Source organism: Parus major, chromosome 15, assembly GCF_001522545.3.
Source record: "Parus major isolate Abel chromosome 15, Parus_major1.1, whole genome shotgun sequence".
Lineage (NCBI taxonomy): Eukaryota > Metazoa > Chordata > Aves > Passeriformes > Paridae > Parus > Parus major.
The window spans coordinates 9,209,062-9,232,170 of record NC_031784.1 but is presented as its reverse complement, the minus strand read 5'-3'; the positions used below and the strand labels follow the sequence as shown (position 1 = coordinate 9,232,170).

The 23,109-nt window shown below is 47.9% G+C and overlaps 1 long non-coding RNA gene across 1 annotated transcript; it reads right to left on the bottom strand.

Annotated features, from left to right (window-relative positions):
- Nucleotides 1-2,766: 2,766 nt before the first annotated feature.
- LOC107211446 lies at nucleotides 2,767-16,020 on the bottom strand. The gene is made up of 4 exons (XR_001524186.3): nucleotides 15,647-16,020; nucleotides 15,206-15,289; nucleotides 3,713-3,906; nucleotides 2,767-3,112 (listed from the first exon to the last, which is right to left on the bottom strand). It is a non-coding gene; the product is annotated as an uncharacterized LOC107211446 (long non-coding RNA).
- Between the last annotated feature and the right edge of the window lie 7,089 nt (nucleotides 16,021-23,109).

Sequence of the window (23,109 nt, the reverse complement as noted above, 5' to 3'; positions counted from 1 at the left end):
GGAAGAAAAGAAGGAGAGGGGGAGATCTAATTACAAGTGTCTTGAAATTCCTTCTGCATAAAGTTTCCTTAAAGAGCTGCCAAAAGAGCAAACCCTGGGCGATGGCGCTGGAGGTGCCGCGCTCGGCTCAGCCGAAGCGCACGCGGCTCTGCCCCGCGATGACAAAACATTTAATTACGAGTGGCCCAATGTCTTCCACATTTGGAAACTGGATTCCTGACACACATAATGTACCCCATGCTGACACGACTATTTGGCAAAAGCCGAGCCTGTGATCTCACATTAATTGCTACACAAATATACTTATTGTGGGCATGGGTTTTATATGGCTGAAGCCTCCATTTGCACATGTTCACAATAAAAACACTCCCCCTCCTCCAAATAACGATTAACTTTTTTTGATATTTTTTTTGAGAGAGTTGCTTTTTTTTTTTTGAGATGCAGTTTAATGGCATGAGAACTGTCTGTCGGCTTCCATTACCCCTTTGTTCTCATCGTCTCTCGCTTTATATGTATTTTTATAAGCCTTTTAAAAGCGAGTCTCCCTGTTCTTAATTCTTCCCTCTCTTTACTTTTGTTTTTATTGTAGGGCATCAATAGAAACAGAAAGATTTTGCTGGATTAAAGACATGGCTGTCACTTGAAAGCAAGTCCCCTGATAGAGATCTTATAAGATCTCCCAGTTTCTTCCATCTAAGGCTTTTTGTGGGGAGACAGGAGGACGGCAACACATTTCCCCTTAAATCAGTGGCCGGAGGTGCAAGATATCCATCAGCTTGTGGGACTCACCCTTTTTTCCACCCAATCTGAATGTGCTCGAGCATCCACAGGGATTGCTCCCTGGTGACATCATGGGCCTCTAAAGTTCCAGCTCCCAGGATCTCGTGCACAAGAACAGATGCCAGGGTGGTGTTCCCTCTGGTGTCTCATCACAGAATGACCTGAGATCTTCATGTGGTTTCCACTGAAGACCTCACAGAGGGAAACCAGGTTTTATCCTTGGGTCTTTGCCAAGCAAAGCAGCACCAAAACACCAAAATTTCCCCTTCTCCAGCTACCCCACAGCACACGGTAAGCAGCCTGCAAACCACCAATTCTGGCTCTGCTGCTAATCCTCCCAGTAACCCTGAGCTTTGACTGAGCTCTGAGCCCTCCTGATCCAGAAGCAAAGCAACAGCTGAACAAAGCTGTGAACACCCACGAGGCTGGGGAAAATCCGAGAGCGCAGCAGGTTTGGACATCCAAAGCTGAAGAAGTTGTTCAAGGCTCAGAGCCATCATCCCCATCACCCTGCTCAGAAAAGGAAGACTCCAAAATCCCTGTGGAGCACCAAAGGGGCTGCCAGCAGGTGAAAGTCCCCACATTCCCTACTTCCCAAAAAAATCTCTGCAGCGCACCAATGGCTGAGTTAGTTTTTTTTTTCTTTCTCAGTACAAAGAAACTGTTTATTTAGAAAGATCAAGGAACCAAAAACACAGGGAAATGGTTTTTGTGCTGGGAAGGCAGCAAAGCATGCCCAGCCTCGCCAGCGTGTTCCTGCAGCGCTGCGGCAAATGCAGCGAGCTGGACGCATCCTCCCTCCCTGCTTCCATCCCTATCCCAGCCCTCATCCAACAGCCATCAGCTCTTTCAAACAATGACCAATTCCTTCCCTGGGGTGGCATTTCCTTATGATTCATCCCACTGTGCTGCAAGCTGGGGTGCAATCCCAGGAGGATACACTGACGTGCTGGACTCAGCGCTGCAGTGAGAGTTTCTATGACCATCAAGGGCTTTTTTTTTCCCCTTCCAAGTGTTGCTTGGCCCTGTGTGGGTGCCAGGGCAGTTTTCCCACAAGCTGGATCTGCTTTTTGATGGAGAACTTGATGTTACAACCCTCAGAATGTGCAGAATCACCCTTGTAATGGCCTCTTGGAGTGGAAATTGCATAAAAGAGCAGTGAGGAGGGGAAAAAATTTAAAACCCCTTAATTTCAGCAAGGCAGAAGTGTCTCCCTTGAGCAACAGGATGTCTTCTGTAAACACCAGGCTACCACAGCCGTCAGAGATCTGAAGTGCTGCATTAAAATATTTCATTTTATCATTGCTGAGATAGAGTGAGAAAGCTGAAGGGATCATTTCAGCCTTTCCTCTCCCCCTCGTGCTGCCAAAATCCCACCGAGAAGGGTGAAGCCTTGTTTAATGGAAGTTCATTTTCCAAAGGGCAAGTATGCCTCTAAAAAGGTTGCAGGCACTTCTCCCCAACACACATCTATGGGGTTGCCAAGTCATAATTTTAACAGCAAATCTTTTTATTTGCCTCTTTTTTTTTGTCTTAAATCCCAACCACTTGGGATTTATGCAGTGCTTGGGAAGCAGCTTTCCTGACGGGAACGAGTTTTCACACACGATGGTTGTGTGTGGTTCCAGCTTTTCTCTGCAAAGGAGTGACCCAGGCACTGGCACACATGCAAGGAGAGCAAGATGAGGCATTTTTGGGTGCCCTGATTGTTCAGTATCTAATCAGGGCTGATGGCTGGGGTTGGCCATCGCACACATCCAGCCGCCCGCACAGCTCCGATAGCATCTGCAGCCTGGGATCTCACACTTCATCTGCAGCATCCACGGCCCATTGCTGCAGTGGGAGGCTTCCAAACCATGAATTATCTTTCACAAGTCACTTATCACAGACACACATTCATCTCCAGGAGCTGGACCCAACCCAGCCCCGCTGGCTGCAAGTTCAACTGAGGGCACACACATTCACTATTTTATTTTATTTTTTTTTATTTGGACCATGCAATTTTGGGGTTGCAGAGCCAGACATTAAGCTGGCTGATAGTCTAGTCCTGTGAAGCATTCTGAGTTGGCAAAGTTTTACTACTGATTTATGTGGCACAACAGCTCAGGGCCTGGGATGCATCCATAACATTCGTTCCATCTGTCGTCAATGCAGATTCTGTTCTCCACCGCTCATGCTAGCAGGGCTTGATTTGCTCTTGGTGAGGGGGGGAGGAAAGGGGATGAGAGAAGAGGAAGCTGAAGTCTTCCATTGGTGCCAAAGGCTTCACAGGAGGCCTCGAGTTCTTCAGCTGCCTGTAAGCATTGTTGCTGGAGTGATAATCTTTGGCAGCCTATTTAGGAGGGGAAGGGAATGAGTGGTCACACAGATTTTCAGGAGGATTTCGGAATCAATGTTCACCAACACTCTCATTTCAGGCCCACACATGCCTGCACTAATAAAGGATAAAGGTTCAAAAAACCATTTAGTCCTCTTGGTCTCCTACCCTTGTTCCTTGCAGGCAGACGTCCTCTCTGATCAAACCACACACAACACTGACTCCTTTCAGAGCAGTTAAAACCCCGCTAAACTGTGAGTTATCTTCCAAGAGTACGAGCAAGTCAGCCCAAGAAGCAAAGGGAACGTTTATCTTGGGCACAACAAAAGCCTCCAATCTGCCCTGGAGATCTCTGGCACGCCTGGGGCTGGCTGAGGCTGACAGGGCTGGAAGCTCCATCCCCAGAGCAAGTGCTGAGCACTGCTCTGGGATTCACACTGAGCTGAGAGGCCTCTTGTGCTCAGAGACAGCTGAGGCATGAGCCAGGCTGTGAGCCAGGATGCTTTTCCCCCTTCCCAAGATTGGGAGGGGTGGGGATAGTGTCCCCCCCCCCACACAACCCATGTCCGAGGCTTTGCTGAAACGCTGATGATGCGATTCACCCCGGAATTTTACCTTCTGGTTCCTCGCCGTTCCAACGCCTCCAACATCTACAAAAAGCTGGAATTTCCTGCCAGCTCAGTGGTGCAATTTCAAATGCTTTTTGGTTTTCAACTGTGCGCTTTAATCTCCAGCCAGCTGGGCCCGTGCGTTAGCGTGAAGGCTGAAAGCTCCAGAGCTCTGGGCAGTCAGTTTTCCAAGGATCTCACCTGTGAGGGGAACGGTTTGCTGCAGCTCTGCATTAAATTAAAAAGAAACACACATGCAAGAACCATGTGTCTGAGCTGCCGTGTCCCCACTGCTGTGCAGAGCTGTGGGCCAGCCCCAGGTTCCCTTTCAGAGAGGGAGAAGAGCAGGTTTGGCTCCTGGTGCCAAGAAGGGCAAGGAGCAATTTGGAGCAGAGAGCTGCAGGGGCTGGCAGGTGCGGCGGGCACGGTGCCACGAGGGCCTCCCCAGCCCCTCCATCAGGGAAGGATGGAAATCCAACCAACCTTTCTCTTTGGGAGGATACCTTAAAAGAGAATACATCTTTCTCAAGGGTTGTCCCATTAGACAAATGGATTTGATTCCCCTATTTCCCGTGAGAACTGTGAAGAAAGATCCCATCGTAGACTCTCCCGTGCTGTTCACAGCCTGCACCGTCATGGGAGTCTCACAGAGAAGAGCCCACTGGCCACAGCAGAACGAGCAGCCCCTAATTTACACAAAGGCTTGCACAAGAGCTTTCACAGCTCCAGACTGTGGGGACCAGATCATCAGATGATAGAAGGTAACAATTATTGAGAAATAAATAAATTTGCTCCAGTTCACATCATTTATGGATCTGCTCGAAGAGCAGAGACAGCTACAAGCAGTGTATGCACGTGATAGAGCCACAGCAGAATCATTTGAGAATTGGTCTTATGTGATAAACCAAAATAAAGTGTGTGGCAGAGAAGAAAGGGAGGTACGAAAAAGTCCTGTCCCCCCGCTCACTCTACCATTTAAGAAAAAAATCTGTTTATTCAAAGAGCTCTGACAAGGTCTACAGCAAAATGGATGAGGAGCTGCATATGTAAAAGGAAAAACCATCACTGAAAATAAATTCAATTATTTGGTTTTGCTTAGAGAAGCAACAAAGTTTCTGACATGTTTGTTATTCAGTCTGTCATTAGAGCTGAAAGATGTCTCAATAATGTTGTAGTTACATTTTTAACATCCACTCTCCTCCAAGCAGTTTGCATATTTTCCACTACGTTAGCTGATCAAGCCATTAGTTACAGTTACTTAAAAATAAATGAGCTCTATATTTTCCTTCCTCCACACTCCTCATCATGAAGCTCAACAGCAGGGGAGGAGGGACAGGCAAGGGAATGATTTGGTCTGCGATGAAACAACCCAACAATGAGGGAAAATGCTCAAGTTGGAGCGTGGAAGGCGAATAAGAAGAAAAAGCAGAAGCATCTCTTGTCAAGCAAGGAACTGATAAGGGCCTAAACAGCAGCAAAACAGGAAAAATGAAAACCATATTTGCAAAAGAAACTGCAGTTGGGAGGTTAACAGAATCCAACTCAATCTAGCAAGAGCAGAGGCCGGGTGGAATTTCGTTGAGTGTGCTGATGTGCGCTCACTTGCCAAAAGGAGTTTTAACTCGAGCTGTTCTTTCTGCTCTTTACCCTAATCCTCCCTCCTCCCCATGAAAAAAAGTACTGTCGTCAGTCAATTTTCATGAAAAGGTTCCTGTTTTTACCCATTACAGAAAAGCAGGTAATTTTAATTCTTCTATCCCTTCTTTCCCAAAATTCAGCCATAAAAAAACCCCAAAGCAAAACCGACAGTTTGTGTTTTGACCGTTGAAAAGCAGAATCTGCAAGCAATTTTGCTCTGTTAATTATGCTTAAAATAAAAAAAAAAAAAAAAGAAAGCAGAAGATGAAGATGTTTTCTGCCACGCAGAAAATAAAGGCAGTACATTTTCCCAACTATCTGTAAACTGCAGGAAAAAAACAAGAGGGGTAGAGAAAAACCAGAGCATGCCAGGAAAAATAACAAGTACATTGCACTAATAGGTCATTGGGCAATTCTAACTCAATCCAGACTTCATTGCTGGATACAGTTTTATCCAATATATTGACTATTGGGTCATAAGAATGGCCCTTCACACCCAGCAAGTCTCCAAGTGCTGCCCTCTCCATATGGGGGTATCCTAACTGAGATCTGAGGTCTGAGATTTGCTCTCATTGGGAGCTTTATCAGAAAAATAAATTTAAAAACTCTTTATTGCAATACATAACCTTAAAGTTGGTCTTCCAAAGTGTTGTTATGTGATAATCTGGGGGGTTTGGCACTACTGAATAAATCACCTCTGTCCAGGTGATATTCTCAGCTCCTACTGTAGCACCAGTGACCACAGAGCAGCACCAGCTCCCCTGCCCTGCCACAGCAGCAGGGCCTCTCCAGTCAACAGGGAACCATCAAACCATTGAGTTATTTCTGTGAAGAAATCAGGATGAATTCACAAAACAATCAGAGTTGCTAAAAAAAACCCCAACCCTGCAGACCAGTGGTGGTCCAAACTATGACTTGGCTGCCACTGCTTTATGGGTTTCTCCCCAGTTTTGGAGCACATGCTGCTGCCACATGTTGTTCAACAGCTGGGGCTTTCCAAATTATTGTCTGGCAGTGAAAGATGGCATGAGTTCCAGTATGAGTTCTGGAGAACCAGGTCCTAACAGTGCTTTGCTAAAAACCACTTCTAGAATGTTTGAGGGTGCTTACAGCTACTATTTTAGAAATATCCTTAATTGCAGAGTGAGATTTTGCTGGTTTTGAGAGTATTCCCCCTTCATAAAGTCTGTTCTGCTCACGAGTAATGCAGCTCTGTCCTCTGCTTCCAGAGCAGCTAAAGGGGGAATGTTTCCACAGGCCCTCCAGCCAGAGAGATGGGGAAAATTCCCCACACCCGCACATCAGACACTCTTCTTCCAGCTACATCCCAGCACAAGCACAGTCACCAAGCTTCCAGGATGCTCAGGACACACTGCCCAGCCTTGGGAAACAGCTGGCAGTCCAAAGTGCTGAGTCCTGCCCAGTTGTCCCAGTTCCCAAGGGACAGTTTGGGGGTCAGCCTGGCTCAGGCAGAGCGCACCAATCCCACGCATGCGTCCTTCACCTCAACCGCACCCTCGATGCTGGGGTGTGAGAATGCTCCATCCCCTCCAGCTACAGGGGAATTCCCAAGCAGATGGTTAAACTGGATTTCCAGCTTCTCTGGAGCAGCAGAATGGGGGTAACTCATCGGGGTGGAGGTAGGGAGCCGGCTCACGTTGCCCTTTGTGCTCTGGGCAAGTCACAGGTCTATCGGTCACCAGAGTTTCATTAACTGCAGGTGAGGTCACACCTTGGCATCTGCAGAGCACCTTGAGACCTTCACACCAGCCTGGTAATTATGCAGAAATCCTGTATAAATAATGAACCACGCTGGGGAAACACAGCACGTTTTTGCTGAGAGTCACAGGCACCTTCTAGGAATGGGAGATTTGAACTTTGCCAAAATCCCTGGGCAAGTGGGTACCTCGTTTTCTTAGACCTTCTGAAGGTTCCAGGTATGTTAACACCAACCTGTGAGCTCTGGTGCCTCTGAAGTTCAACAGCTCCCACAAGGCAGGAGCAGCAGGCAGCAGACTGAATGTTAGAGGCTTAAAACAAAGGCCTGTAGGTCAATAAAGTTCAACAAAATAAAGTCGCTCATTTTTTTGCTGTCACTCACAGGCTGCTGTGGTGTTGACTCTGAAGGGTGGGAAAAAGGCAGAGGAACACAAAGTACGTGAATAGAGAGAGTGAGACATCAAGGGGAGAGTGCAGCAGTGGACATAGCCCAGCCCTTGCTGACAGGTGTGGAAAGAAAGTCAGGGATTTGGGAATATACCCTGGAGCAGCGGTGCCAGCCAAGGAAAGAAAATTTAGGGCCCTCCTGTCCCAGCCCTGGAAATCCTCTCCTCATACGGAGGTCTCCAGCAGCTGCTCCTTCCCATGGTGGGAGGAAGGGCAAGAGACCAAAAAAAAATCTAAACCCTACAAACATCGACAAATCTCTCTCTGCTTCAGCTCAAACCTTCCAGCTGGAACTCAGTAACCCCCTGGAGAAAGCCCTTCCACCCTTATCTGCAGCCATTGGCAAAAGCTGATCAACTTTGTGTAGCCAGACCCCAGGACAGAGAACCAGACAACCTCTCCTGTTACTGATTATGCCACTGGCCTCAGTGGGCAGGCCTGGACCAAATTTTCCCTTCTCTTCCCCCTTATATCCCAAAATCCAGAACAGGAGATTAGATTTATCCCTTTGAGTCCACCAGGGTGGATGGGAAGAAGAGAAGGTGAAGTTCTCCTGCTGCTTCATCCTTCATTGGGCAGCAGCTCCATTGCCATGGTCCTGTTCCCACACATCAAGGCCACCATTCCCATTAATGTCTCAGGAGCACCCATGACTGGAAATGACGATGCCCTCCCAACTCTCCACTACTTTGTTGTGTGGACATCTGGAAAGACTATGGAAATATGTTCTCTTGAGCTCCCAGGGCTTTTTTGCCTCTTTTCTCAGCACTAAATCCTGGCTTGGAAAAATTTTCTCACAATATTTTCCATGTTCAGAGTGTAGAAGGGTGCAAACCTGTAATGGGTATAAAACCCCCAAGGCTCTTTGGCTGGAAGGTTGGGGGCTTCCTGCCTCTCCCCAGACTGGTGTGACCAGGCCTGTTTAGCGTAACACCAAAACAAACCTCACAGTCTTGAATTAAGACATCTTCCAAGAACAGTCCAACCCTGAAATCACTGGCGGTGTCAGCACTGGAGGGGGATTAAACACCCACATGCAGCTCTGAACCTCAGAACTGCCACTTCTGTTTGGATTTAGTCCTGCTCTGAGCCCATAAACAGTGATAGATTTTTGCAGTCCATGACCAGACCTCAGCCTAAGATCTTAGGCTGGGGTCAAAGTGCTACATGGATTCATATCAGCAGAGCTTTACACATCTATTCTAGCTGAGAATCTGGCCACTTATGACAGGAATAGCTTTCTGAAACCTATCCAACAGGAAATCCTAAATCAAGAACACTCTGCAGTTTGAGAAGATTCCTCTCCCTCGCATCCAAACCCAACTAAATGTTTTGCAACTTTTTCCATTTTAGGAATGAGAATCTTTCTTCTCATATCTTCCTTTCCCTCCCAAACAAATAATCAAGTACACAGGAGCCCAAAATGTTTTTCCCCTCTGCTCACTTTATCCAGTGAGCTGAGACTGCAGCCAGCATGTTTAAAACTGGCCAGCTGTGCTCTGACCAGCTGACTTTGGAGGCCCAGCTGGGACAACCAAACAGGCAATATTCCAACTGCAAACACCTTTGGAGAAGGGATCGAACGGGGGGAAGTGGCCACGCTACAATTCAGAGTTTCCTGTTGCTTTTCCAGGGACAGCTGCTAGTGAAGGCCAGATTCTCAGCAGGAGTACACTGCTCCTGCTGATTGGAGATCCCCAGCTCTGCACCAGTTTTCACCACCTGAGAACATGGCAAAACCTGGTTCACATTTGGGCTTTGCTCTGCTGCCTCCCTGTTATCATGCTACATCTAGAAATAGCTGCACCAGGGGAGAGAAAGGGAATAAGAACCAAAATTTGTCTAGTCCAGAAATGGCTTCCTGGAACTCAAGTGTTGTTTTTTTTTCCCTTTTCTGAAAGGAGATAAAGTCGTTCATTGTTTGTCTTGGCTGCCTATAAACTCATGCTGCTGAGAGCAGCCTTTGATCACAGGGCTATTGGAGGCTGACCCTTGACAGCCAATCCACTCCCTGCTTTTCCAGTCTCACCAACCTGGGCCTGACTTCCTTTTTCATAAAAAGCCATAAAAAAAAATTATACATGTATTATCCAAGAGCCCTTGCAGCAGTTTAGGGATGCTGATCTAACTGGCTTACAGACAATTTCAATAACAGGCTATTCTCCTCCTCAAGGGGTTCTGTGATGGGAATGGGGAAGGAGGGAGTTTGTGATCTTGGATGTTCAGCCATGAGTGGCAGCAGCTCCATCCAAACTTGCATCAGGGTGCATCCAACAAACCCCCTTTGAAAGGGGCAAACCATAGCCCTGTAGAACACTGTCAGGAGTCTATTTCGTGTCCTCTTTTCCCAGTGAGAAGTTTCTGGACATTTGTGTAGGATTTGTGTGTTCCTGGGATCTGGTCAGAGCTCCCAGCTCTATCTGGTTTCCTGCACATCCAGAACATTTTTGCAGCATGTGTTGCCCGACCGCAGAGGCTGCAGGCACAAAACACATTTTCTTCTGACACCTAGCAGGGAGTATTTCTACGTAAGTCCCTCTGTGTAATGTGACTCATTGCTCCCACACTTCATGGAAGCAGCATGCTTAGTTTATTCTAGCATATCCCGACCATATTCCCAAAGCACTGGATTTGCAGAGCTTGTGTAAACGATCTGGAGCGTGAGCACCATCAGGGCAAAGCTTCCCAGCAATTCCCCACAGATGCCAGCTCAAGCCCTGTGTTCCTCCCCAGCAGAATGACATGAAAACCAGTGCAGATGAGCCAGGAGACACAGGGGAGATAAAAAAGAACTTTTAAGGAATAAGAAGTACACATCTCTTTAGTATCTTTTTATCTGCCAGCATGAACCAGTGAACTCTGAAAGCTGGGGTGGTAGAACTGCCACTAGGCTGGGTTTATTAGCCACCTCCTCCATCAGGGGACCCAGATAATCTGATATTTATCAGATGTTATCCAGAAGACTCAAATAATGCCCTTATCATCTCCCACTTGTGATCTGGGAGTCAAACTTCCACATCCTTTGTTCTTGGAGTCCTACACCACGCTCGAGCCATTAACATCTCCAGTCCAAAATCAGTCCCACCCATGTATGCAGCAGCACAATTACATTGGCTTAAAAAGTTCCACTGGTGCAGAAATACATGACTGTCAAGCCAACCTTTAGAGCAGAGTCAGGAACGAGACACGTTCTTGCTGTGCTCGGTTTTATCTGATACATTAGCTATGAAAATGATCAGACAAGCCAAACGTTCAGACTAACGTCTTGCTCTTGTGTCTGGCCACAGAGTGGAAAGTCAAGTTCCAGTTAGTTGTGGTCTGAACAGATGCAACAGGCAAAAAACAGCTAATTATTTCTAATTCCCAAATAATAATACCAGGGCAGAGGAGGGAAATATGTGACTAGTCTATAGTTTCTCAGAAAGCTTGTAGCAAGGCCAGGGAGAGAATGTGGTGGTTGCATAAACTGGTTCAGCTCTGGCCATGACATTTTCCCCTTTCACTCCAGATCACCTTCAAAGCCCACAAATACAGATTCAGGCCTCCCAGTTTCTGAGAATCATGTAATGATTTGGGCTGGGAGGGACTTTAGAGCCCATCCAGTGCCACCCCCTGCCATGGCAGGACACCTTCCACTGTCCCAGGCTGCTCCAAGCCCTGACCAGCCCAGCCTTGGACACTGCCAGGGATCCAGGGGCAGCCCCAGCTTCTCTGGGCACCCTGTGCCAGGGCCTGCCCACCCTCACAGGGAACAATTCCTTCCCAGTATCCCATCTCTCCCTGCCCTCTGGCAGTGGGAGCCATTTCCTGTGTCCTGTCCCTTCATCCCTTGTCCCAAGTCTCTCTCCAGCTCTCCTGGAGCCCCTTTAGGCCCTGGAAGGGGCTCTGAGATCTCCCTGGATTCTCTTCTCCAGGTGAACACCCCCAGCTCTCAGCCCAGTTCCCTCAATTAAGATGAAGCTTCACTGTCAGTCTGGGAGAGCACAGCTAAAAATGCCCTGGGCCACATTCAGCTCTGCCTCTCCTGGGGTATCCTGGCCATAGGAACATCTGCTGTGTGCTCACAGACTCAGTTCCAGCCATCCCTGCCACATTTTTCCCACATACACCAAAACTCTTCTCAGCTCTTTCTTTTCACTGTGAGAAAACTGTGAAAGCCACAAAACCTGCAACATGGTATCAGAGCTTAATACCAGTGTCCTAAAGTGGATGTGTGTCACAGAAAAATACCCAGAATGACAAAATACAAGCATCACTCAACCCCTTCCCGGGTCTTCTTTCTCCTGCAAACAGTATTTTTGTTCTAACTCTTCTAGGATATTTACCCAGACCTCACCCTTTAAAGGATCCAGCACTAGCCATGGCACCAGAATATTTCATGGATAATTTGGATATCACAGTCCCATCACTGCCCCTTGGAAATCAAAATTACGGCTTATAAATCTTCAATATCTTGACACTTTTTAAGGCTGAGCACACAATTCCTGTCAAGAGGAAGGAACATCCAAAATCCAACAAAATAAAGACATGTGAAGGGTCTGGCTGTGGGGACACCATGTCTAGGATTTTCATAAACACATATTTTTCCTGTTAGACTCTTACTAGCATGTGCAACAACATAGGAAAAAAAAAAAAACCCTAAATAATGTTCCCCACTGTTATTCCAGGCTGATGTTGCCATGACAAAGCACCCTTGTGCCACTCTCCTCATTTGCAATGTCATTGGCAAAGTCCTCCCAGAGGACAAGGGGGTCAGATGGTGACAAACGGAGCTCTGAGCCTCCAGTTCCTTTGGATCTCAGACCAGAGGGGCCAGCAGGAAAACAGCTGCATTCCCTATCAGCTCTGGAGCTCCAGAGGGAGCTCAGCTGAGCAAGCCACGGGGATGGAGAGCTGGGACCCCCCAAGGATGGTGACATGAGGGTCACTGTGAGACCTCACAGCTCCAAGGACTGAATGTCAGTTCCTAAAATAACGACTATCCAAGCGAGGCATGGACGACAACTCGCCAACCTAGAAACTGCCCAAAATAGGCAAAAGGAAACCCAGAAATAAATATTTCCCTAAATCCCACTCCCTCCCAGAAATTCACACACGGAATGACGGTGCATCTGAATTGCTCATGCTCTGGGAGACCAGGGCTTTGAGCTCCCTTCAAGAACTTTGGAAACTGTTATTGTGTTCTGTCCACAGCGAGGATTGCTCACACAGGGCTCTGTTAGTCAGATTGTTTGGCACCAATGGGCTCCTCTAATCAAAACCAAAGTGGCTCTGTTCAAAGCTGATAGAAAAGTTAACTCTGCCCCTCTACTACCAACAACGAGTGGGGCCATGAACATCAGAGGGGGGAGGCTTGCAGGGAGCTGAGGGATCTCTAAGGTTCTGAGATTGAGAGTTGAATTTAGAAGTTCCTCTTCCTTCAGTTACTGCAGGAAACCCAACAGAGATGCTTAATTGCAGGCAGAAATCGTGCAAGTCAAAGAAATGTCCTTTGATGGAGCTGGAGTCCATCTTTGTCATTGTGACAGTCGGGTTTAAGCATCTTTCTGTCCCAAGAACTTAACATCTCCAAGACCTCCCTCATTCCTTCTCTTCAACTGTGCAGCATGGATTAATTGCAGTTTTAGGAATAAGGGCCCTTTGGCTCCCTCTGGGACAGCCAGATTCAGAGGAGGCCCTTCAGAAGGCATTTTTAGGATTCATAGCTTTTGGGAGTTGTTTTGTGAAAGCCAACCAACAACTTAGACCTGACTGATGCCACAAACTTCTGGATGAACTCCTGGGTGTCTGGGCAAGGGCTTGTTTCCAGTCACACACATCAACAAGGGAGCTGTATCATTTCCAGGCAGCTGAGAACTAACAAATCTCACTTCACTCAGCCAGGACAGCAGTGATCTGAGTCCAAAAGGAAATCACTGCTCTACGCTCTGGTTTTCTCATCTGGAAAAAGAGGAACTGATCTCACAATCCTTAAGGAAATCATGCCACAAGCAGATCAAAAATAGATACTACCAAATCAGCATTTTGTGATGCTACAGTTATGACAAAACAGCAGCATGTCAATGCAATTTCAAAGTGATGGAAAATACACTGACAGAAGCCTTTTAAAGTGTAACTGAGAAGAAAAAGGATGAAAAGACCAACCAGTTTCATATGAGGGGAAAACCAGGAATGCTTCCTCCTCCATGCCCTCCCTCCTAAGCCAAATAAAACCACAAGTGAACTACAAGAGCGACCTGTTGTTTCAAATCTGAATGGAAAAATCAGACAACTCTCCCATGGCACTCATGGAGCAGAGGTTAAGAATGAGGGGCACAGGAGAAAGGGGAGATGCAAGATAAGCTGCTTAGATTCACATCTCCCCATTTCCTCTGCTTCGTAAGAACTGGGTCATATTATAAACTTATGCAAATGTGTTTACTTTACATTTTATTTTGGTCTTAGCCATGCAGTTGTCAGCCTGTATCAACATGTCAGTCTGTTTGTGCAAACAATCATTCCTTCATGGAAGGATTTCAGTAAAAACAGACAAAATGTTATGACATGCAAGAAAACTTCCTAAACATGACAATAAAAGAAAAGCCACTAGAAGAGGATATGTTTTCCTTACCAATTACACAGCTTAAAACAAAAGGAATCACTCAGTGCTTTTTCTTTCCCCGAGGACAGGCGAGTATCGGATCACATCATGTGAGCTTTGATGAAGAACCACACTGGAGTGGGATTTGTGGGGTGGGTGAGAGGAAAGAGAAGTGAAGCTCATTTGTTGTGTTCATGTGCTCTCCAAGCCACCCAACACTGTGAGCCTCTTCACCTCTTCCCCATAAAATATCCCCAGGTACTGGAGAGAGATGGAAACAGCCCCCTGCAGTGATCAGCAGCGTCTGGAGAAATGTTAGCCCTGTTACAACTCTGTCAGTGCCTTGCAGAGGATGTAAGGAATGGGTGGAAGAGCCCATGGGAGGGATGGTTTGAGGGTGGGAAGGCAGCTGCAGAGAGCAGGGGACAGGGCTGGACAGATCCATCAGAGTTCTGTTTGTCCTGGTGACAGCTCTTGGCCACTCTGCTCCCCCACTGATGTGGGAACATCTGGCCCTGCTCTATTGTGCTCTCCCTTCGCGCTGTACCCGACTGTCCCTGCTCACTCCCCCTGCCCGCCCAGCCTGCGGCAGCCCAGCGCGGAGGGGAAGGTGTGTGGGGTCTCCAGCAACGTGCTGTGGGACACAGGGACAGAGCTGGAGCTCAGAGCCGAGCTCCAAAGCCTTGCAGGGAGATTCCCGGGTGATGAGCAGTGATGCTGGGCAATTCAGCGCTGTGGGAACACACGGATCACGTTGGAGTTGAGCTCAGTGGGAGCTTTTACTCCCCAGATCACTCATTTGGGATCCTTCCTCTCACCTTAAATACTTTATAAAACCTACATAAAAAATTCTGGACTAGTTCTTTACACAGTTCACCCAGATGAGATGAACTCTGAGGCCAAGTAGGAAAGGGAACCTGTTCCTTTGATTTTTTTCTGCTTGGAAGTGTGAGTTCAGTTAGTCAGCAGCATCTGCTGATACTTTCTTCCAGGTAAAAAAATGGGGAGAGTCTTGTCTTGCTCAAATATCACCACTAAAGGGTATTCTGAACATTAGGAATTGCACAGTGTAACAAGGGACAGGAGTACAGGGTTGAAGCTACAGCCACAACTCACCTCTGTAGCTGAAGCCCTTTATTCCGAGTCACTTTGCTGTTCCCACAGATGAGGTTTTATCTCTGCATGGTCACGTGTACTGCACTGTTGCAAGGCAAAATAATAAGCGATAATTTAGGAGAAACAGGCACTTCTCTACAAATTCCATAGAGCTTGGTGCAAACTCCAACATGCCTGGAGCTGCCAACCATTGAGACCCACGACCAGAGCCACCAAGGAACCACCCAGGCACTTGGCACAGGCCCCACTCTTGATGCAAGGTTGGGCTGCGAGTAAGGCGAGGAACGCACATCCATGGATGCCTTCAGCTAGGAAACACTGACAGGCCTCTCCATTATCCTGGGAGCTCTCAAAATCTTCCAACAAATAATTAAAACCATTCTAAGTGTGAAAGCACCCCCGTGTGAGACAGCAAACACGCTAGCACAGCTCCCAGCTTACCTCCTCGCTGCAGAGCTCTCCGGGACAGCCGGCACAGCCGGGAGCGCTGCCGGGATACACCGGGATACACCCAGGGAACCACAGCCAGCTCCTCCCAGGGCTACTCCAGCTCCCAGGCAGTGTCCTGCTGCAGCCCCGGCCCATTCCCGCTTCCCCTGGCCCTGGAAAGTGTGTGCTCTGTTCATCTGGAGCCTACAGAGGGCATTGTGGAGAATTCCCACGGAATTCCCGTCCCAGCTGGGGAGTGGGTTGGATGGGCAATGGGTGTGAGCTGTTGGCACTGCCGAGGCCTTTGGGGCAGTGCCCTGGGGCAAGGAGCCACTGAGGGTGGGGGGAACACCCAAGGGCCAATTCCACAGGGAAACAGACCCAAACCAAGGAGAGCAGGAGGTTTATCCTGCCTGCCAGCAGCCCTTGTCTCTGTTGCAGGGGATTCCAGTTAATGTAATGAGAGTGGTGAGGGCGCGGAGGCGGCTCCTGCAATCTTGTCATTGTCAGCGGGCTGGAGCTGCCTGTCAGGAATCACTAATTAATTACAGAATGAGCTGGAGCTGTCGGGGCTCGGGTCCTGCACACACAGCTCAGCACAGATCCGATGATCCCCCTGCTCCCAGAGCCACAGCTCCAGCACAAACGTCCGGCACTGGCGTTCCTCAGGCAGGCCCGAGTGCTCAGCGCCCCTGCACTGACCTGTCCTGGAGGTGGGGTGGCTGAGACAGCCAGGGTGCTGCCCTGGACACAAGGATCCCATTTTTCCTTCTTGCTCAAACCCCCAGCAAACTGTGGATGTGCTGTGCTCAGCTGCCAGCTGCCTTAGGTCTTGGAGCAAGGAAAGCTTTTTCAAACTCCTCTGTAGTTGTGAGCATCCCCCAACACTACACAGAGGAGAAGGTAACTCCTGGGGACAGGTAGCCTTTGTACCTTCCCACCTTCTCCAGGACTGCCTGCTCTCAGGTGGCACGAATGATTGGACTCAGCCACTGACTACTCTAGAAATGTTTCATTCCCCATTCCTTCCACACATCTCCATGTCATTCAGACTAGGATGGGCTCTGCCCAGGGCTGGCTCATCCCCAAGAGCACCTACTCAAAAATAAGCTGTGCTGCAAGCTGCTCATTTAATTCTCCATCTTATTATTTGAAACTTTCACAAGTTTTTGTGAACAGATAAGACCAGGGGGGAGCTTGAAGAGCAAGTCAGTGAAATCCACCTCATGTATCAGTCCAGCACAGCAGAGCCCAGGAATGCAGCACCAGCATGATGCTTTTAAAGACCAAACCCAGCACATGGCTCATGCCCTTGGGTCCAAGAGCTGGCTGAAATGTAAAACAGTCCTAAGTCTCAGGGTTTGTCTCTGCAGAGTCCCCACAGCCACTTTTAAGACCTGGCCCATCCTCAGAACTGAAACTGCTACTGGTATTTGTGTTCCCAACACATTATTAGCAGGAGGGGCCTTGGCTTTTGCCCAGGCTCACTGAGAACCTCTTATCACAAGAATCTAAATTAGAAAACTGGAACAAGACTTCAAAGTTATTGATAAAAGAAAGCAGTGACCTAATGTCATTTGAGTCTCCAGGCTATGCATTTCCATGGTAGGAATATTTTTTTTTGTATATTGTGGAGGAAAACTTGTTCCTTTTCTAAATCAAGTCCTCAGAAAAACAATAACACTTCACTTCTCAAAATAGTCTCATCTCTCCAGCATCACTTAAAATCTTTAGAGTTCAACACTAAGCTGGAGTTAGCAGTCACTGAAGTGAATGAAGTGCTCTCCTAGGGCAGCTGGGATGAGGAATTCTGGCAACATCACTATTTCCCACAGAAAAAAAAAAAGTAGTTTTAATTCTTTTGGTTCATCTTCCTGCCTCATTCTGTGTCTGTGGGCTCCACTGTGCCCTTAAAATGCAACAGAGTTGAGATTTGAACCAAGCCAACCTTCTTTTCACAAGCTTTAGGAGCAGTTCCATGTCTCTGGGTTACCACTGAAGCTGCTTCTTCACCTGAATTAAGCCAGGAACAACTGAAGCTTACAGATACAACATAAGGGCAGTGATTTATAACAAAAACAACACATCCTCTCAGAATGACCTTGCAAAGTGTTTGAAAAGCAGAGTGCACAGTGCAAGGTAAGGCTTAGATTCCTGAGTCTCAGAGATGTTGGGAGAAGGTGCCAGCAGCTTCCTGTTGGTTTCTGATATAAACAGCCTTGCCTTGCTCCTGCTCTGTTGTTTTCTCTAAGCCTGCAGATTATTTAATATCAGAGGGGAAGGCTTCAACCTGGCTGAGAAACTGCAGGAATTCAGAGTGACCTGGAGGGAATTACAAGAATGCTGCTTGCTGATCAGATTAAAGGGAGAAGTGGTGGGGCTCCCAAAGGTCTTCTTATTCAACCTCAGCTGCCGACAAAGCAGTGCTTTGTCTCTGCTTTTGCTCTTTAGAATGATTCAGGTTACTGCACTGGAAGCATCGCTGCCTTGGGAGCCACGGCAGGAACACCTGGCAGGAGTGAGACTCAGGGTGGATACTCAAGTGCCAACCCCAGCACATATTTTCGCTTCCCATCACTCTTGATATGATCAGAACTCTGGCTTGTCCTTTCCTGAAAGAGCAATAGCATTTACACTTGTTCATTCATCCTCCTCCAGGCCCAAATTACAAATGGTACTACGATGAAACCAGTTTTTTTCTAGGTCTGGAAGACTTTAAATTGCAACTCAGTCTGGTCCCAAGGGGAGATTCACATCCTCAAGGAGTAAGGATGCACAGCACTCTCCTCATTTGGTATTTCTCCTGGTTTAGAGCCAAAGCATCATATGATATCTTTACACCCCTGCCTACCTCCAGAAAGAAGAAAGTGGCATTTATTGAGAACTACCTCCCAAAAGGCTTCACCAAAAACAAATAAAGCAATTAGAGAGTCAGAGATGACTCTCTGGCCAGTGATATCACTGCTGAATTAAGCTAGCTCGGGAGACAGGAGGGTAGAAGAGCAGCACTGGGCCAAAGAGACAGACAGACACAGAGGACAGGCTGCTATCATGGTTTCTCATATGTTGGAAATGATGTGAAGAGCCTGGAGTGGCGGAGGTTGGTGTGACAGATAGTTACACACAGTTACACACATCTCAGTTTGAGCAATTCCCCTGGCACTCTCAGAACTACAAACTGCAGGGTTTTGCCCTCAAGAATCCTTTTTAACACTAGGGGCTGTTTAACTCTTTCAGTGGAGCAAAATGCAGATGTCCAACAGCTCAACCTTAATGACACCACTCACCAGGCACTTCCACTCTGCATCCACAGCTCAACACTTCTCGTTTGTCTCTCAAAGGAAATAATTAATTAAAAAGCAGTAGTAACTACTACTATGTGGTTCTGCTTATTCTCCTACTTGAAAGCCAATCCCAGGATCCAAATATGTCCTGATTTAGGGAAACTCATCGAATCCTACTGCTCATCACAACTGTTCATGACTCACCGCTGCTCCTGAGCATCTCCCAAAGGCAGGCCATGTTAAGCCAAATCCATCTCTCAAACCCCAACAATGCAACTTCAGCAGCATAAATCTGACTCACTGAGCTGTTTGCCAAAGGCCAGGGGAATTAGGTTCACTTCCTCCTTGTCCTCAGTTCTCTCTCAAGCTACCAACACATTGAGGTAGCAACTTTTGGTGGAGAAGTCTTTGATCTCTGAAACTTCAGCTGTTTCTGTGGCGACATGTAAAACCTGTGTGATCCTGAATGAACCCTATTGTGTTCCTCCCATTGCCTCCTTCCCCAAATTACTTCTACCTGCTCATGTTAGCAAAGTGAGGCCATCTGCATGGCTTCACCTACCTTGAGAGAAAGATTAACTGCAGAAATTGTCCACCCCCCAAACTCCTAGAAAATGAAATAACTTAATGGCTTGGAACAATCCCCTGAAGGAGGGTAGGTAATTCTAGGGTTCATCACCAGGATGAGGATGCTCTGGTTTACCAGCCACCCCCTCACCCCTGCCTCTTTCAAATGAATAAACAGAATATTTCCCTTGGTTCTGTTTTGATTCCTGTGTCTGCATCATTCCGGTTTCCACTATTAGTCTAATGAGCAAAATCAGCCTCACTCCATCCCTCCCTGCTCCAGAGGAGAGCTTTCCAGAGGGATAATTTGGCATTGCAGCAGGGTGTAAGAGGGCTGGAAATGCAGGGAGACAGGAACCTGGCTGCACAGGAGCGTTTGCTGTGCCAGCTGCCTCGGTGCTTCCTGGGGAAAGCGCGACTCCGCACAAGCGGCACAGCAGGGCTTCGTCATTACCCACCCTGAAACTCAAGAGGGGGGAAAAGCAAAATCAAAGGAGAGCAGGAGGTGAAAAGAAGGCAAAAGGGTGCCTTCAGGGCTCCTTTCATGCAGCTCGCTTCACGACCCACCAGTCAAGGCTCCTAAGCAGGAACAGAGACACCATTCAGGACAAATCTGGATGTTATCCCAGGGCACCAGGGACACCACTAAAGGGAAAGTTTTGACAGGTGAAATGACCTTAATATAATTAGCCCTGCCAGCCCCTCCTTCCTCTGCCTCCTTCACCTTGCCATGAAAACGGTAGTCTGTTAATGAGATCCTTTTTCCCCCTGTAAGGCAACACCGCCGGCTCTCGGATCTTTTGCTCGCACATTTCAAACGGGACGTACATGATCTCCTCCAGCTTCACTCCCCCCTCCCACATCTCCAGATATTGCCATTGATTCTGCCGCTGCTGACTGGGGTGGGGGTGTATTTTTATGTTAGAGGAAAGGTTGAAAGGAACCCTGGTAATAGAATGATTTGGCCTGCAAGTCAAATCCCCCTTGATGAACAATCAGACACAAATGTCAATAACAATTAGATTGGCCGAGGGCTCCAGTCACTTAGGACTTCAGTTTTCCATCTACAGTGCTTCAAATGAAACCCTCAGTACTGCGATCTCCAAATCAAGTTTGGCATCAGGAATGAAAAGACATCAACAATAATAAAAGGCTGATGGCAGGAGAAGAGCAGGCGACAGACAATAGGGTTGTGAGTGTGTGTGTGTGTGTGTGTGTGTGTGTGTGAGTGTGTGTGTGTGTGCACAGGGACATGCGCACACAGGGCGATGGAAATAAAAAAAGTGAGAAGTGATGTAAAAATCCATCAAGATATGAAATCAGTCCTGCCTCAAGAATGACCTAAACCGCCTTGGATTGTCCTCCCAGACAAGTTCTGCTCCTCTGGGCTTTAAAATTTCCACCTCCTGCTGTCCAACATATCAAGCACGGGAAGCGAGCGAAGGGAAGAAAGCCCTTAAGTGCAGGCTGTATTTTTTCCTGTTCCTAAATTGTAAATATACAGTGGAGGCAAGAAATGCCCAATCTAATTAAGAGCAGTTGAGAAGTATGGAGACAGGGTCCTCCCAAAGGGAATGCTGCAGGTTAAAGAGGTTAAAAAGAGGAATGTTCAGCCTAATGAGGGAAGTTTAACATCACGAGCACACTTTGCACTGGTGATGCAGGCTGGGAAAAACGGGGTTAAAGACATGGAAGAGGCAGCTCCACAGCAAGGGCAGGTGTGTGCTCAGCTTCAGCGGAGAGGGCAGGATGTTTTAAGGTTTGCAGCTTTGCATATTTTGAGGCAGCCCCTCAAAATATGGTCCTGAAGGGATCCTGCATTGAAACCATTATCCTAAATGAAAAGCCAGCTGAGCTTGCCTTACTTCCTTCTCCCTGCATGTGTGCGGCTCTGAGAGGTGACTGTGCCCCACCAGTCACCAGCAGCCCCTCCAGGCCTCTACTGGGGGTTCACCAAGCTGGGAGGTAGCAGGTAACACCCAGGCACACAGTGTTGACTCCATTAGCAGGAGAATTGATCCTAGGGAGAGGCAACACCAAAAATGTCTCAGTTCTTGGTTCACTGCACACAAGCTGGAGCTGAGTCTGAACTGACTGGAAGGTCCTGGAAGGTCCTGGCAGGCAGGAGTGACCCACATCCTGGCCATGGCCCCAGCCATGGGGATGCTCCACCTCCCACCCCAAATGCTCTTTGTTTTCCAGCCCAGGCAGGGAGGGCAGCAGCAGGTCCCCCATCCGAGCTGGCCGAGGCACTGGGACAGTGGCACATTGCTGCACTCCATGTGCCCCCCTGCAGACACAGCCCTCAGCTCTGGGCTGCAGCAGCTGAGGAGGGCGACAGGGAGAGCTCGTGGGATGAACAGAACAGAAATCACACTGCAGGGGGGAGACAAGCATCAGGTAAGGAGAAAATCCCCAAGGACTGGAGATACTGTCCGAGGGGATGTGGGAGGATGAAAGGCACCTCCACAGAGATGTCTGTAGGCTACCATGCAAAGTGCAAAAGGAATTTTTTCGGGTAGTTCTTCCAGGGAGGGATATTTAGTCCTGCTATCTGGTGATTTCTGTTGGCACCTTCGGTGCCTCATGGAGCACAAGACTCTGTGGTGCAGCAGGACCTTCCACCTGCTTCCAGCACCAGGGAACCAAAGATCCCCCACTCCCTCAGCCACATTTAGCCACAAATAGGCACTAAATAAAACAGGACAGCTGTAAAGTGCAGTCCTTAACTTATGCAGCATCATTCCCTGATAAAGTACTCAAACATTTTCCAGGTGAAATGACCCTCTCTTCGTTTTTGGGTGGAAAACACAACACATGCAGGCACAGCACCATTAGAAGGTTACAGGGCATACAGGGAGAAAAGAATGAATAAAGTCCCTAAGTAAGAATATTTTTCTCTAGACTCATTCTACTGAGAGTGCACTGAGCTTCTCACCAAGGCACCATGACTAGGAGAAAGTGGGATTTGTCCTGCTTAGATGTCTGGATCTGGAGCTAATCCCTGTGTTGGAGAAGTCAGTCAGAGCCAGTGGAGCAAGAGGGCAAAGGGCTGAGCCCTACCAGTGAGATCACTTAACTGCTCTGCCTCTCTTTACCTGTACAGGCTTCTCTATTAATTCTTCCAAAATAGTGTTAGCCTAAATTTCACCTGGTTAAAAGAAGAGAAACACCTATTTTCATTTACTTAGTTATTGCTGGAGTGAAACTGTTCTCAGTGGGCTCTGTGAGGGTCATGGACTTCAGAGAGGACAGCATCCCCAAATCCCTTAGCTAGAGGCTTTGTCTAGTGGGACACAGGAGCTGGTGGAGCACAGAGCCCAGCCTCACCCTCCCTAAGCTTTCAAAAGTCCTTTGGCATATCCTATGGTGTCTGCAGCTGGTTAGAGATGAAACAGGAGTGCAGGAATCCCAGCAGAAGAAAGCTGTTTCCCTGGAGCCCCAGGAGGGAATTAAAGACACGACCAAACAAACTCAGAAAACAGAAAACATAAATTTGTGCAGAGCGAGCTGCTGGGGAGTGGCTCTGAGGATAAGAGATCCCACCCCCAGGATCCCACTGCTCCAGTCACCAGGTCCCCATGGCAGGAAAGTGCTGTGGCAGTGGCCAGCCCATGTCCCCAG